The following is a 13,450-nucleotide window of genomic DNA, read 5'->3' on the forward strand; positions in this document are numbered from 1 at the left end:
CTTACTTTGCTTAAGAGCCTTTGGTGAGGGGCCTTGTCAAAGGCTTTCTGAAAATCTAAGTACACTATATCTACTGGATCCCCCTTGTCCACATGGTTGTTGACCCCCCCCCCCTCAAAGAATTCTAGTAGATTAGTAAGGCATGATTTCCCTTTACAAAAACTATGTTGATTCTTCCCCAACAAATTGCGTTAATCTATGTGTTTGACAATTTTATTCTTTACTATAGTTTCAACCAGTTTGCCCAGTACTGAAGTCAGGCTTACCAGCCTGTAATTTCCAGGGTCATTTCTGGAGCTCTTTTTAAAAATTGGCATCACATTAGCTATCCTCCAGTCATTTGGTACAGAAGCTGATTTAAATGATAGGTTACAGACTACCATTAGTAGTTCTGCATTTTCACATTTGAGTTCCTTCAGGACTCTTGAGTGAATACCATCTGGTCCTGGTGACTTATTACTATTTAGTTTATCAATTTGTTCCAAAACCTCCTCTAATGACACCTCAATCTGGGACAGTTCCTCAGATTTGTCACCTAAAAAGAACGGCTCAGGTTTGGGAATCTCTCTCACATCCTCAACTGTGAAGACGGATGCAAAGAATTAATTTAGTTTCTCCGCAATGGCCTTATCATCCTTGAGTGCTCCTTTAGCATCTCGATTGTCCAGTGGCCCCACTGGTTGTTTAGCAGGCTTCCTGCTTCTGATGTACTTAAAATTTTTTTTTGCTATTACTTTTTGACTCTTTGGCTAGCTGTTCTTCAAATTCTTTTTTGGCCTTCCTATGTATATTTTTACACTTCACTTGCCAGAGTTTATGCTCCTTTTTATTTTCCTCACTAGGATTTAACTTCCACTTTTTAAAGGATGCCTTTTTGCCTCTCACTGCTTCTTTTACTTTGTTGTTTAGCCACGGTGGCACTTTTTTGGTTCTCTTACTATGTTTTTTAATTTGGGGTAAACATCTAGGTTATGGTGTCTTTACAAAGTTTCCATGCAGTTTGCAGGGATTTCACTTTTGGTGCTCTACCTTTTAATTTCTGTTTAACTAACTTCCTCATTTTTGTGTAGTTCCCCTTTCTGAAATTAAATGCTACAGTGTTGGGCTACTGTGGTGTTTTTCCCCGCCACAGGGATGTTAAATTTAATTATATTATGGTCACTATTACCAAGCGGTCCAGCTATATTCACCTCTTGGACCAGATCCTGTGCTCCATTTAGGACTAAATCAAGAACTGCCACTCCTCTTGTGGGTTCCAGGACTAGCTGCTCCAAGAAGCAGTCATTTAAGGTGTCAAGAAACTTTATCTCTGCATCCCATCCTGAGGTGACATGTACCCAGTCAATATGGGGATAGTTGAAATCCCCCATTATTGAGTTTTTTATTTGAATAGCCTCTCTAATCTCCCTGAGCATTTCGCAGTCACTATCACCATCCTGGTCAGGCGGTCAGTAATATATCCCTACTGCTATACTGTGCACTTAGGCACCGTAGAGAAGGTACCTTAGAAAAACTGACTGGCTAGTGAGCTGGAGAATAAACTGCTTCCCCGATACATTCAAAGAGCTGTACAGCTGCACAACGCCCACCAGCTGTAATAACACCTAGCTGGCTTTGAGAGTGTCCAGCCTCTGTAATAAGGCCTAGGCAGCAGGCTCTAGCAATGCATAGCTGTGTTAAATGGGACTATGTTGCTAAATTCCCAAGCAGCATTTGTTACCATAATGGCTAATACGGAGCAGTGACCCTTTCTGCCTGTTATGGGGCTTTGCAGTTCAGGCTCCTCAGGTTGGTGTGCGGAAATCTGCAGAATGCTGCTTGGGCCATTGCCTGAAGAGTCATTGAGAAACTGGAGGCAGCAGCTTTTTATCAGCATCATCAACGTCCCCTTATCATGATGCCTGGGGGCGGCCTGTAAGTGTACATGATGCTTAGACACACAATGGGCCAAATCCAGCACTGGTGTAATGAGCTACAACCACTGATGCTACATCCAGTGTCCCTGGAACATGCAATGGCATGTAGACTTTGGTCTCCCTGGTGGAAATACGAAGCCACCTGGCTTCTGTGCATTCAGCCTAAGCCCCACCGACCAGCACGGCACTATTACCTTCGTTAACAAGCGCTGGCCCAGGGGGGTTCTGAAGCCATCGTTTTGTTTCTGGTGGTGGGGCGCAGCCATGGCAATGAATTAGCTCAGAGCCCCTAGTGGGTTTGGGTTCATATCATAAAATCCTAAGTGACGAGCACACTGGGCTCAGGAGTGGCCCCGCCCTGGGGCAGTTCCAGAGAAAGGCACATAACTGAGCTGTGCATGGCCCCAGGCCCGGAGGGCCAGAGCAGTGATGTCAGTATGGGCTCGTGCGGTTCCTCACCAGGGCATTGGATCTGCAGTCACTCACGTTCGCACAGAGCAGCCCTGTGAGGCACAGGGACAGGAACGGACGTGCCCAAGCGTCACAGTGAGTCACTCCCAGCACCAGAATTAGCTCTCTGGGATTCGTGAAGCCCAGCCGATGCTCTGGCCGCTGGAACACTCCATCTCCAGACAGTGCAGAATGCAGGGACGAGTGGCCAGGCCTGGCCTGGAAGAACAGGGGCCTGAAGGGGTATGGCGGAGCTGTCTGGGAGTAAGCTAATTTGCTGCTCCCTAGCCTTTAGAATTTGGGTCACCACATGGCACACCGTCCTCAGCTGCAGCAATGAGGTCACAGACATAGCTATTTTGAGCAACGAAGGAAACAATGTTCAGGTGTTGACTGCAGTGAATTCCCAGCCTGTCCTCAACAACACCCGTAAGAGCAATCTGTGACAGGCCCAGCCAGCGCCTGGCCTTGAGCACTGGCAAGCCTTTCCTTCCCCAGACAAGGACTGGCTGGCTGGTAACTTGAGACTGGGTCTCGTGATGCTGCTAACAACTAAAGTGACTCTGAGATGGGAGGCTGAGGGGCACGTGAGCTCAGGTTACTGTTTTCCTCTTATTTTACAGCGTTCACTGACCTGCAGGTGCCTCCCCTTAAGACCACAGCTTACAAGCTACATAAGGACTTGGCCAACCAGCGAGCCTATGAGTTACCTCAGGGAGGTGCAGGCAGCCATGGCTGCAGGGACTCCATTTGGCAGAGCCGCATGGGATGCAGACATCCCTCTAGGCAGTTCAAATCCCTCTCTGTGCTTGAAGGGCAGACGCTCCTTTCTTGTAGCCACTGCATTAAAAATCACGTCTTGGGGAGGTTGATGAGGAGACGGTGGGGGGTTAATGAATACATTCTGGAAAGCAGTTCCAAGCATGGCAGTCAGCTCAGGGCCAAGTGTGAGAGGGGGTGAAAGGGGCAGGAGCACAGAGGGTGGGGGAGGGTAAAAGGGACCAGGCCAGGGTCGGTATTGCTGCAATACCGCGGTTATTGCCAGAGCAGGGTGGATATTGTAAAACAGGTTCTGTGACTCTGCCCGTCTTCTCTGTGAATGTGCTCACGGTGCTCTCAGCTCGCTTGTGCCACGTGTCGGCAGACGTGCCACTGGTCTGAACGTGAATGTCCAAGTCACACGCATGAATATTTGGGAAGACTGAATTTTAAATTTGCTTGCATGTGTACTGGTGCCAGAAACGTTCGCACCCTCGCCCAACCAGGGAACAGCATTGCCAGGCGACTTTTATGACCAATCAAAATAAGCAACGCAGGTTGAATAGCAAATTCTTGCAGAGAAAATAAATGTGTGTGGGTTAAAAAAAATTCACACCAAAATCTGTCAAATGTTTGTGCCCAGCAAACAAACGGGAGTAAATCCGGCTGTGGCTGCAGATAATGCCCAAGTAGAGAAAGAGGCAAAAGTCGCTGTTAAAATTATTTGTTGTGAATTAGATGATCATCTCTATTTATTACACTGCTGGAAGCATCCTCAAATTACAATGATACTGAAATGTCTAATAATTAAATAGTTTCAGAAATATAATTGGATTAAAAATATTGTTTAGTCCTCAGAGGGGGGAGGCCTGAGGTCTTCTACAAATCAGAGTGCAGGGATTTGCATACTGCACCTTTACTGAAATCTAGCATACGGGTTGTGTGTCCATAACTGTCCATCGTCCCTGGACTCTGATTGGCTGAGACCAGTCCAAGGGGCTATAATCCAGATTATTTACATTCAGGTTCTTTGGGCCAGGTGATTTCACAGGATAAAATTTGCAAAGTATTTAAGGCTTTTCCAGGATGAGTCTTGTCCTTTATCTAGCTTTTCCTTCTCCTCCTAAATTTCAACCTAAATGTTTCTAAACTGCAGACTCTCTTTGACCCCAGAAATGACAACGAAGAGGGGTGCACTGCTGTAACTAGGGTGATGCAAAGGGCCTTGTCAAAAGCGGTTGGAGAAATCTCATATTAGAAGAGGTGCCAGAGGAAACTGAGGAGACTCGGGTAATGCATCCTCTCTGGGCAGGGCTAGAATGCATGAAGCCAACTGTATAAATGTGTGTGTGTGGAGGGGAAATTCCCCCTGCTGGGTGCTCTATGCAGCTCACCACAGCTCTGCACCCACACCTAGCAGGAGGGCTAGACTCAGCTGTGAGCCCTTAGCGAGAGGGGCCCAGTCAAGGCCCCAGGAGAGGTTGAGATGTTTCCCTGATGTGACAGAACAATCCGGCAGCATCAGCATCTAATTGGGCCTTTTCGAAACAATGTTTCAGAGGATGAGGCTAGTGTCAGTAATGGAGCGCATGGGCATCCTCTCCTCAAAATGTTACCAGTACGTATAAAGAAGCAACCAAAGACAACTGTTCTTCAGCTAAAATATAAAAAGGGGGTGTGCATGTGACAGCGAGTGAGCACTCTCAGCTGATGTGGTGATGACACTTCCCCTATGGAAGGAGAGTACTGTGTGCAGGGCCCAGTCCAGGAATAACACACAACACACTGTGCACTGGTGAGGATGGTGCCCGAAAGCGCTCTGGAGTCAGGGACATAATGTTTTTTCTTCTAAATCTGGGATATGAGTGTCCGTCCAAACAAAAATAAGGCAGTGTGCAAAAACTGGGGAATCACAGGCAGGGCTTGCTCCCAGAGCCAGGCACATGGGCAAGGGGAAAATGTTTTCTTCTGAATCTTTCCTGCTGGCACAGAGAACTCATCTCCAAAACAGCCTCTCAGAAACCCGGTTCAAACGGCTTCCCCAGCCACTTCACACAGGACAGCTCCCCCAACCAGAGATGCACGAGAAATTCCTGTGACTTCTACCATGTGGCTTGTCACATGTGAAACCAATACCTCCAAACCAGGCTCACACCCCAAATACACCATGGGCACCAGCCAGAAAAGTCTGCAACATTCAGCCTGGAGAGGGGCAGGGAAAAATCTCAAGGAACTTCCACAGGTTTTGTGCAGATGGGAACAAATCTCTAGTGAAGCAGGCTGCTTGGCAGATACCTGCACCCAGGTTGGCTCCGAGTTCTTTGCGTCTTGAGTTGAGCACTTCATACAGCTTTAGAGCCAAACTGGCCTGGAAATAAGCACTCTTAACCGGCCCCCACCTCTCACAGGGTCTCATCTACAATGGAACAAGACTTGTTCAGGGTTTGTTTTGGTCTTTCTTGAGCGTTCTCCTGTTTCTCCATCTCGCTGGTGGAGTGTGATGCCAGGAACCTGGCTGGTAACATGTTTTCTACCTTGGCAAGGGTTGCAAACTTTTCCCCACTGACTCTGGCTAATTTATGTGCTGTTTTTAGAAACTGAGTAACAATAATATGCCGCCATCTTTTTCCAAACACTGGGTTTACTGAAGCGGAAGAAGATGCAGAGCAGGTCCCCTGGCTGGGTTTGGGCAGCTTTAAGGTGTGGAGTTATCTAACCCTCCCCCCACCTTTCCACCTGAAGAAAAGCTATTTGCTCGACATACAGTCAAAGGTAGCTGGCTTTCCGTAATGAGTTCTCTTCCTCAGTTTCCTGTCTGTGAAATGCTGCTAAGGATTCACCGGGGTGTCAGGTGGCTCAGGAAGTTGGCAGTCACACAGCCCCTTGCAGATGAGGGGCTCTGTTTCAGGCAAAGTGATAGTTCTGTTATTAGTCTTGAGGGCTCTATTTTGTAATTCGATTCTAGGAATTTCTTGGGGCACCTGAGCTTGTCCCCAGCTTAACTTGTGGCCTTTTCTGATGAGGACCCAAGGCAGATCAAGCTGTGAGGCTCCCAGGAATTCACCTTGCCCTAAGTATAATTATGAGGTTTTTTTAAAAACCAGTCAATTTCAGCAGGTGCCAGCGCGTAGAGTGACCGAGCAGGAGACTACCCAGCACATGGTGGGCTTCTCCATCCTTTAATCTAGAGTGATGCATATAGAAATGTAGATCAGGCAGCCTGACATTCCTTGACTGCTGAGGCTGTGAATCGATGGCCTCGGGGGGAGATCGATTCCCCATGCAGAATGGATTGGTTTCATCTCTTTGGTTTCACCTTGTCAAAGTCATGTCTGATTTACTTTAGTCTGGAGGGGGGATTTCAGGTATTTCAATGCATTTTGTAACCCTGCGGTGTGTCTTACTAATTACCCTTCCCTAGTACGAGGCAGGGAGAGCTGGGGGCCCTGCTTTATAGAAGAACCCTGCACATAACGCATTTGTCCAAAGCAGGCGGATTGGCGTGATTCCCAAGGAAGGCTTTTCCCAGAGCAGCTGCTGGCCACATTGGGCTCAGATACTCAGCGGGATCAGCGCAGCACTCCATGGAGCTCGGCTGCTTTACCCCAGTGGAGGATTTGGACCAGTGGACATAAATATTTCTTAACTTGCGCACATGCTTAGGGCCCAATTGTGTCCTGAGGTAAAGAGCTGCAGCTCCCTTTGTGAGGGCAGAACTGAAGCCAGAGGCAAGAGGTCTGTTAGCACCAGCTCTAATGTGGGTGCACTCTGGTAGGGAGGTGCTTTTTGCCACGACTGCTTTGCATGATTTCCCACCTGAATTCTGAGGAGCAGCTGCACAAGCTGGTTTAGAGAAAACGAGACTAGAGCTGACCCTTCTTCCACACCGTGATGAGACACGAACTATTCGGGGGGCTCAGAACCGAGAGGGAAATTCCAGGGTATTGCTGATGTGCGGCTGGCAATTCCTAGAGCAATCTGGGACTGGAAGCAGAAGAACCCAAATACCACAAACAAGGACCTCAGAGGTTTCAGAGTCGCAGCCGTGTTAGTCTGTATCTGCAAAAAGAACAGGAGTACTTGTGGCACCTTAGAGACGAACACATTTATTTGAGCATAAGCTTTCGTGGGCTAAAACCCACTTCATTGGATGCATGCAGTGGAAAATACAGTAGGAAGATGTATATACACAGAGGACATGAAAAAATGGGTGTTACCAGACACACCATAACGAGAGAGATCAGTTAAGGTGAGCTATTACCAGCAGGAGAGAATAAAAACTTTTTGTAGTGGTAATCAAAATGGCCCATTTCCAGCAGTTGACAAGAAGGTGTGAGGAACCTAGGGGGGAAAAATAAACATGGGGAAATAGTTTTACTTTCTCTGAAGAGACAGGCTGAAGTGCAATTTGCATCTCAGTCACAAGCACCCAGCGACACGCTCCCCTCCCTCTGGCTACGGGGCAGTCCTGTGCTCATGCAGGACTGGCTCCACCATGGCACGCTGCTGGCAGTGCCAAGGGGGGTGAGGGACAAGGAGGAGAAGTGCCAGGACAGAGTCCTGGTGGTGAGCTGCATCTCATGTGGGTCCCAGTGCACCTGTCCAGCAGAGAGGGGAGCACGGTTGCATGTTCTGGGGAGAAAAGCAAAACATTTTGCATCCATTCATCCACTCCTCCTCCTGTCAACCTGCTGCATCCTGGGTGCCCCGTGTGTCGAGAGCGTGGCCAGGCTCTGTACAGCCTCTGCCCTGAGACACTGACCGAGGAGGCAGCTCTCATTCGTTGGCTGCACATCGCTCGGCAGTGGCTCCTCTCCAGTCTCCTCTGTTATCAGTGACCAGACCGTTCTCCGGGGCGGCTCTGCTCTCTAGGGAGGGCCAGACCCTTCCCTGGAACAGGTCAGAGGCATCCTTGGACCGTGAGACTTTCTGAGGCCATTAGGGTGAAGAAGCAATGACCCCCACCTATCACAGGATCACCAGGAGGGGCTGGTTTGCGGGGCTCTGAAATCCTGGGGCAGTTTGATGCTCAAGAAACTGAGTGCGGGAAGTTCAAGTTTCCTCACTGGGTTCAGTCCGGCTCAGAGCATCCCCTGATCAGCCCCTGCTTTCCCAGCCCTGAGCCCCCCAGCTCTGCCAATGCACCCCAGTCCTGCCCTGAGCATCCCCTGATCCCCTGCTCTCCCAGCCCTGAGCCCCCCAGCTCTGCCGATGCACCTCACTCAGTATATGACATTCCAGCTTTAAGCAACTCCTGTGCAGACTGCCAGTAATGTCAATGCTGGAACCGTGACACAGTCTCTTGCGGTGGGAAGATACCCCCTAGGGCCTTGGTTGCGACACACCAAACATTTTTATTTTCTTCCGTTTGCTGCCTCTCCTGTCTCTCACCCCTGCTCTGTCCCCCAGTCTCCTGCCCTGGCCCCACACACTCAGCACACACAAGGAAGCTGCAGTCCTGGCCAAGCAGCCATGGGTCCCCTGGAGCCACTTTCCTTACAACCAAGAATAAAAATTAAGGATCTGCCTACTGCGAGTGTAGCTATAACCTGAGCTCGGGGGAAACGAGGACACTCCTGCTGGCTTCCCAATGGGCTGTTCTTAGCAAAGTTATTTCTTGGTGCTTTGCTCTGGCCCAAATTCTGCTCTGTCCAATTACACTCCTGGGGGAGGTTCCTCAATGCACCATATTGATCAGTTGTCAGGCAGGGTTTCTGTCTGTTCTGCGCATTACCCCAGCTCTTTTTCAGGTAATCAATGCTATTTTATAGCTACGGAAATTAATCAATATACAGTAGCTATCTGAATTGATTTGTCTAAGGCTTCAATCTGGTGGGCTATCAATTATCTATGATGGCATCCGTTGAATTGCAGCTACAGCAGAAGGATCTCTGTGCCCAGGACTGAGCACAAGCAGCCGTATCTAGCAGCGTCCGGCTTGGGATGAGATTGGGACACACAGAGGTACCACGTGGCCCGGTTCTGGGGCCCTGCAAAGGCTTTCACCGCACTTTTCCCGGAGTGACCCACTCAGTCAAACCAAACGCTGCAGTGACAGGAACCCACTCGCTTGTTCTTGTTACTTTTTTGTTGTTCTGTACTGGTCTGATGCACAGGCACAGTGAGGGACTGCGCCACCCCACCGGCATTCCCAGCACGGCTATCCCGGCACCTGCCCACCGGCAGTCCCGGCGCGGCTAACCCAGTGCTACCCCACCGGCATTCCCGGCACGGCTATCCCGGCGCCCACCCACCGGCATTCCCGGCACGGCTATCCCGGCGCCACCCTGCCCGCCGGCATTCCCGGCATGGCTATCCCGGCACCACCCCACTGGCATTCCCGGCATGGCTATCCCGGCGCCCGCCCGCCGGCATTCCCAGCACGGCTAACCCAGCGCCACCCCACCGGCATTCCCGGCACGGCTATCCCGGCGCCCACCCGCCGGCATTCCCGGCGCGGCTATCCCGGCGCCCACCTGCCGGCATTCCCGGTGCAGCTATCCTGGCGCCCACCCCACCGGCATTCCCGGCACGGCTATCCCGGCGCCTGCCCACCGGCATTCCCAGCGCGGCTATCCTGACCTTTGGAACTGGCGGCACATGGAAACATCCAGTCTTTGCTCAGAGTCCCAGTGCAGTGACTAAGGTTTGTTGTGTGCTGCCAGCTCATCCCATCAGCTCATGCCTCCTGGTATCGCTCTGCTTCTCTCTGGCTGCTGGAAACAACAGCCCTGTCTAGTTCCAGCCACGTGCAGCTAGAGAAGCACAGGTCATACTTTGCCTGCGTTCTTGTTGCCTTATCATTAAATGGATGAGCGGAAGTTTTGACACTAACTTTTATGAGAACAAACACGCTGGATTATTAGGACATAGGATACTATCCAATAAGGTCTTAGGGGATTTGCTAGCATTCGTATTTCATTGGTGCAAAAGAAGATCCCATTCGCTTTTCCCCAGGATATGGATTTAATAGCCAACTCTAGCCCTTCAGAAAGCCCGTGGTTACAGCACAGCATGTGAATGGTATTGTAGCTGGAGAGAATGTCCTCTATTAATCATGAATCAGTGGCAGACAGAAGTGAGAGACATGTTCACTTCACCCTCATTGATGCTCTTTGTCTTACTGAGTCCTTCTGAAGATGAATTGAACTGAAATCTGATGGAAAGGTTTTCCACCATGTTGTCGTTCTACAAGTCAGTTTCGGGCTTTATTGTAGCAGCGTGTCTGTGTGCAATTAGAAGAGTCACAGCGTGCTGTACAGCCCCTGCCCAGCATCCACCCACTTGCTGAGCTGAGCATTCGCGTTCATGATTCTTTGGCATTATTCACCTACGGCCTAAGAACATGCGTCTGCACCTTCTCCGAATGCCGCCCGCAGCCAGGAAGGCAGAACCAGTTTTCTTTACTCGGCTTTTTAGCAGGAAATTAAAGAATCTCAAGATTGGCTTCAGCAGCCACATGGCCTGTTTTCATGGCATGGAGTCATGGGGCCGAATTTCTTTTCCACACAAATTAGTGAATCTCTTGTCATAGCAGACACTCTGGGCCTCTGGGCAGGGGCCAGTCACAAGGGTTGTCCACCTCCTCTACTGGATTGGAGACTCCTACCACCATCTTGCCAGTCCCCGCGTGGTGCGAAGCCGGGCATGCAGGGCTATTGCATGCTGGTCAAGTGGGAGCAGAGGCTCCCCCGAGGCACAAGCCAGGTTAAACACTGCTTCATCCTCAGCACCGAGTGGGAGAAACTCTCAGGTGCCCCATGCTCCCCGGAGTGCGGAGAAGCAAGGAGTGGGGCAGTGGGCACAGAATGTGCACGTCTGGGGAACACGGGTGTGAGTGAGATTTTTAGCCTCCCAGAGAGGTGCTTAGCTCCACGCTCTGTTCCTTGGTGCTCCTCCCACACCACGGCCGGGCTGGGGATGGCACAGCAGAGCTCTGCATTCCAGCCTGCTCTTTCCGTGCGCCGTTATGGGCTGGGCAGGGCCAACCCTGACTGCTAGCCTGCCTGGCTTTGTACAGAGATGCGTGTCCGCCTGTGCACTGCTTACAAACCACATCCTGCTCTGCAGGAGAATTGCTGCTGTCCGGCCACATAATGGCCAGTAATTTCCTGAATGTCGGCTGGGGGATCCTTGGCTGGGATAGGACCCCCTCCTTACGCAGGATGGCTGGCGAGTCTGTAGGATGTCCTTGGGGGCTCCCATGCTCCCCATTGCGGCGTTAGCACTGATGGACATGTAGGGGGCAGAGTTAGCAGCATGTTTAACTCACGTAGTTTGACTGGGAACAAAATTTGCCCAGAGATGCTCCTTGGCCTTGCTATGAACTAGTCACTTTCAGGACAAGCAAACGAACCAAACGGATTGTGGCAAAGCTCTTATTGGCCTTTGATTCTGAGCCCTGGGCTCCCCCCAGCTCTGTGGCCTGCGGGGACGGGACGTGGAATATCTCAGGGGCCAGGGCTGCCCTCCGTGGCTCCACAGTGGGATGGCCCAGAGCCGCAGGCAGTCGTGCTTGGGCCGGGAGGACATGGTTCACTGAGGGAGCGGTTTCCAGCCAGGATGTCACTAATCACCCTGTCTTTAGGGAGTGGGCCCGTGTTTCAGACCAAGCACCAATGTCCAGGCTAATTGGCCATGGAAGGGGTTAATTTAGGAAGATTCATGATGATGATAAACTCCTTTTGTCTGGCTAAGCTACGATAGGAATATTGTTGCTATGACAACAGTGTATCTAGTAAAAAAACCCTCCAACTATCTGCCATTGGTGTCTGGTGCTTTCCTCCCAGAGGGCTGGGCTGGCCACCCCATCTTGGTGCTTGGTTTACACAGTTACAGGGCCTGAAGAATACGCTCTGTCACATCCTGCCCAGGCCAGGGAAATGCACACTCTGCAAACACCAGCTCCTCGGGGTGGCAGGGACCTTTCAGGACACTTCTAAGTCAAATATTTAGCATCAGGCTGGAGATGCTAACTCCCACGGGGCTCAATGCACTGTCCGAATGAATTAACCTACACACACACCTAGACCGGCTTCCCTTCACAGACCGCTCGCTAAGCTGCTTTTTAATATGTGGAAGGAATTACAGGAAACTCATTGAGCCTTGTAGCTTGCAACAAGCAGCCCTTCCTGTCAGCTCTGCACACGAGACACTTTGTGCAAACGTTGCACCTTTGTGGCATTTTTCATGTTTCATTTTATAACTTGGATTGTAAGCGCCAGAGGGCAGGGATTGTCTGTGTGGGCTGTGTTTGTACAGCACCTGGCACAGGGGGGGCTTGGCCCCTCCCTGGGCTCCCAGCTGCTACTGCCATGCACATCATAAATAGTAACCCTTTCATCCCTGGACTCTATCTCGGTGGCAGGTCAGCGCTGGTGAAAGATGCTGGACAGGCAGCTCCAGTGCCTGTATTTCCACAGAAGAGACACAGCGCAAGCTGCCCCCACCCCCACATCGCTCAGCTCTGATCGGAACAACCCGCGTCTGGGGAGGAAGAGGAGGCCGGTCCCTGGGGCCGGGTTCACCTCTGCCTTAGTGCCCTTGCCAGAGCTGCTGTGCTGAAGGCAGGTTTTTCTGGGGAGGGGACACATTGCTGCCCCCGTGTGGAATAGGTCAGCAGAGCAGACTGCCCGGGTCCCAACTGGGCTCACTGTCACAGGATGCAAAGACACAACGCAGCATGCTACCCAGGGCAAGGGCAGCGCATTGCTGCAGTGGCCTCAGTTCACTGCCAGAGCCATCCGGGGGCTCTCGGTTTCTGCCCCTGGCTGTCCGTGTTTCTGTGCCATGCATCCCGCTGAGCTCTCTGCCACTGCATCTGCTGCCCCTTTGCACTCCAGCACACTGCAGCCTGCTGGCCATACAAGAACCCCACTGCTGCTATGGGCTGCTATGGGAGTCCATTTCTCCAGGCACGCCCATGCGCCCCAGCACTCAGCGCAGCCTGCCGGGAGCCTGGCAGAGCTGGAGGAAGAGACGTCCTGTACACCCTGCTGCCTGCACGGTGCACACTGGGGCTGTGCCACTCACACACACTGACCGCGTTCATTGCACAGACGGTTTGGGTCACTAAACCAACCCCCCAAAGCTGCCCACTAGTGAAAGGAAAATCAATTCTCCACTTTTAAACATGAAACTTTAAAAGGCTTTACTTCTGCATCCAAACAAATGCCAGGCATCTAACCCTAGGGAAGGGGGAGCGTGGGGAACAGCGGCAGGGCCCGTGTGCTCCATACCAAACAATGCCTTCTGTCTGAAAACACCTCCCAGCCGCTAATAAATGCTAATGACAAAATAATGGATGGGGGTTTAACGCTGGATGC

This window comes from Emys orbicularis, chromosome 18 (assembly GCF_028017835.1).
Source record: "Emys orbicularis isolate rEmyOrb1 chromosome 18, rEmyOrb1.hap1, whole genome shotgun sequence".
NCBI lineage: Eukaryota > Metazoa > Chordata > Testudines > Emydidae > Emys > Emys orbicularis.